This window comes from Tiliqua scincoides, chromosome 9 (assembly GCF_035046505.1).
Source record: "Tiliqua scincoides isolate rTilSci1 chromosome 9, rTilSci1.hap2, whole genome shotgun sequence".
Taxonomy (NCBI): Eukaryota; Metazoa; Chordata; class Lepidosauria; order Squamata; family Scincidae; genus Tiliqua; species Tiliqua scincoides.
In genome coordinates this window covers 41,213,438-41,217,321 of record NC_089829.1, presented here as the reverse complement: position 1 = coordinate 41,217,321, position 3,884 = coordinate 41,213,438, and the positions used below count along the sequence as shown (strand labels likewise).

Here is a 3,884-nt window from a genome sequence, read left to right as displayed (position 1 = left end):
ATCCAAAAATCTATGTTGGATCTCTTGTGTTGTGTATATTTTATTCAATGCTAAGCAAGACTCTGCAAAGATAACTGTTCCTACCTCCCAATTTTTATATTCATGTTTATCCACCATGGGTGCAAGCAGCATGCAAAATAAATGAAGGATGATGCCACACATTCCTTTTGAGAGGTATTAGAAGAGAGTCAGCACAGAGGAGTTTATGAAAGTTGTATGAGCTGTATATTATATATGCATACGGCTTCAAGAGCAAGAACATTAAGTATCTACCGCGCTGTAGCAGCGGCAGCCACAAGTATAATGTTGGGCATGTAATGAAGACTTGACTTTGGAAACAAAAATGTTTTTATTCAACATGATGCTTACAAAAATAGCTCTCTGATCTAGGCGTAATTACCCTTTGAGACACACCTGAAGGTCACACTTAATTTGATGGTAATTATGTTACCACTTCATCAAATCCTTGCAAATATCAGAAAGAATTGGTTTCAAATAATTTTGCAGCGCAGGGCGATACGGTGCTTAATGCTCTTTTCTTTTTCTGGGTTTTTTTTGGGGGGAACAGCAGCCGTAGATTCCTGTCTGGGAATCGGAAAGCAGAGTATCGACACAATATCTAAGAGGAGGCGAACGGGTGGATGTCATTAACAATGACCTTTTACTTTTTAAGGGCCCAATCCTAAGCTTCCTCTGGGCCCGGAGGAGCAGTAGCACCAAAATGGCCACTGCTGTATCCTGTTGGGGCAGGAAGGCTCTCTTACAGTGGTTCCCTTACCCCATGCCAAGCCCAGACAGCCCTGATGGGTCTACTCGGACCCTGCTATTGAGCGTGTCAGTCTCCATGGCTTGGGAGGAGTAAAGGATGCAGTGGCAGACTCTGCCACCATGCTCGCCCGGGCCTGATCCTCCCCGCATTCCACTCTCCCTCTGCCCCTTTCTGCCCCTCCTCTCCTGCCCCTTATCCCCCTACCCCCCAAAGCCTCCCCACTGCCTATTCACTGGCACGGCGCCAGCACTAGAGTGCCTTGTGGCATTTTTACAACTGTTGCCCTGCACATGCCCAATCTCATCTGATCTTGGAAACTAAGCAGGGTCAGGCCTGGTTAGTACTTGGATGGGAGACGGCCTGAGAATACCGGGTGCTGTAGGCTTCTACCATGATCTCGGAAGCTAAGCAGGGTCAGGCCTGGTTAGTACTTGGATGGGAGACCGCCTGGGAATACTGGGTGCTGTAGGCTTATACCATAGTCTTTCGAGACTGAAGGTTGCCAACCAGAGTCAGTAGTGAAGCTAGAGTGCTGGCGCTGGGCAGCACAGGATTGGGCTGTAATTTTTTTTTTACTGGAAAGACTTACAGCACCATCCTAGGCATGGCTACTCAGAAGTCCTATTGTGTTCAATTTATATGTCATAGATTAATCTACTGCAGCAAAGAAAAAAAAAATTCTTTGTGGTTTTGTTAAGGAACAGAAAGCCTTCCACAGACACTGTTTTTCTTTTGGATTCGCTCAAAATTTGCAGGTCCCAAGGGATCTCACACCTCCTCAGACCCTTGCCTTAACACCCATGCTCTTCTCAAATGAGAATTCCTACAAACTCACCAATGATTGAATCCAAAATATATCCTCATCAAAATGAACGGCTTTGAGACCACCCAGCTATGCCAAAAGGAAAGCTACAATTTTCAGGAAAAACATAAATGTTTACTGTACTCAACTGTTATCAGACTTTTATAACATGAACCATTCATATTCACAATTCATTAGGAAAAAAAAAACACAACTGCAAGTATAGAGAGAACCCTGATTTTCACTCAGCCAGTCCCCATCCCCCCCTCCCCGCCCGCTTTCCTGGCATTCACTTTGATTAATGTTTACTTTAAGAGCAATTTATTGATCATTTGATCATCAGAAGCTTCTCAGTGGAGAAAAAAAAAAAAATTACTGGCCTTTTTTAAAACTGCTTACATCCTCGTAAAACATAGAGAGATTACAAATTGAACAATACAAGGCTAATTAATACAAATCAGCAGGTGTGCACAGCATGGTGGGCCAGGAACATTATAGCTGCAAGACAGCTATTTGAGAGAGATTGCCCTTGGAGAGTATTTGAGAACATGCCCCTTCAAAAGCCCCACTCATTCTCTTAGGGCACAATCCTAACCCCTTATGTCAGTGCTTTCCAGCACTGGCATAGCTGTGCCAATGGGACGTGTGCTGCATCCTGCAGTTGGGTGTCACTCATGGAGGCCTCCTCAAAGTAAGGGAATGTTTGTTCCCTTACCTCAGAGCTGCATTGCCCTTATGTCAGTGCTGGAAAGTGCTGACCATGAACCATGCTGAGCTCCACAAAGTCAGTGTCGCACTGGGTGTGAGGAACTCTTGGGACACCTCTGCTAATATCATTAGGGTCCTTTGCATAAGTTCCCTTTCCTGTGAAGAGGGAATGCATGAGTGGCTTCCCAAGAACATGTGCAATGGCCCCACCCCCTGCCAATGACATGTGCCTCAATCCTGCCCCTCCAGGCTTCACGTGTTACAGCATTTGTCTCATCAGATAAATGTTTGAACAGGAAATATGGCTGCTGGATTGTCCACTGGGAGAGTGGGGTTAGCAAGCACATTTTTGGGAATACCGTAACATGTTCTCTTTCTATGGGAGAGGCCATCTGAAGTGAGCTAGAATCTGAGTCTTCATATTATGGCCCTTGCTTCATTTTAACTGTAAATTTTGACTTGAAAAGTTTTCCACTTCAGGCTTAGAGCAAATTTGCCTGTTACCAGGAACATTTGGGGAGGGTTTAAACCAGGGATGGCCAAACTGTGCCTCGTGAGCAACATGTGGCTCTTTGACATATCATGTGCAGCCCTCAGAAATCTGTTGCCTGAGCTCCTTTTTGCATCACAATTAATGCAAAAGGGAAATGAGAAATTTCCAAGCCTTATAATTATTTACAAGGTATAAACTGAAAATCCACTGGTTTGAAACATGTTTAATGTTCATGGTGAGTAAATATATTTAAGAATTTAAGTGCTTCTTAAATATTGAGGCTCACATACAACTCTCTTGTGGCTCTCAGACTTCTGAAGTTTATTGTATGTGGCTCAAGTTTGGCCACCCCCGGTTTATTCCTTGAATATGAAATCCAGTGAACTGACTTGGAAGTAAATCATATTGAATTCAGTGGGACTTACTTTTGAAGGTACATGCATGGGGTCAGTGGCATAGCTAGAAGGGGGTGCAAAGCACAAGGTTTTGCAGGGAACCTCACCGCAATGTGCACACAGCCCCTCCCCCCCTTTGGAGCCATTCATAACACAGGATCCCAATGTAGAAATAGTCTGGATAAACAAAGATGTAAAGGACTGCTCGAGGGGGGAAACACACAATGAAATCATTCAAGTATGTTGGCTTTGCAGTTCAACATAAAAGGAAAAGCATGTGGAAAAGAAAAGACATGCAGTGTAAAAGCTTTTAAATGTTGGTTTACTCACAAATGAGCCATATGCTAGTCTGGAAGAAGGACGGAGGCAGATGTGGAGTTTTATGACAAAAACACACAAAATGGATGAATTAGCATGAAGAAACAGGCCGTTCTTACCAAAGTCCATAATCCAAGGGGGAGGGGAAGAATGTGTCATTTCTGTTTACGTATCGGTAATGCCGCAAAAGAAATGGCATTAAACATTCAACACCATGATTCCTTTTCTGTGTCAGCATCAAATTTTTAACGGCTGCCGTGTCCAAAATAATTTGTATACATTTTCAAGCTCAGCAATGTGCGCATAATGTGCACACAACACAAAGAGCAAAAATGCCTTGCGTTCTTGCCGCAATCCACGTTTCCGTATATTTGATGCAGTCCAAAATTTAATGCACGC

The 3,884-nt window shown here is 43.7% G+C and overlaps 1 pseudogene; it reads left to right on the top strand.

The window, feature by feature from the left end:
- The first annotated feature begins 1,037 nt into the window (after positions 1-1,037).
- Positions 1,038-1,154, top strand: LOC136660771 (5S ribosomal RNA; annotated as a pseudogene).
- Positions 1,155-3,884: the final 2,730 nt, after the last annotated feature.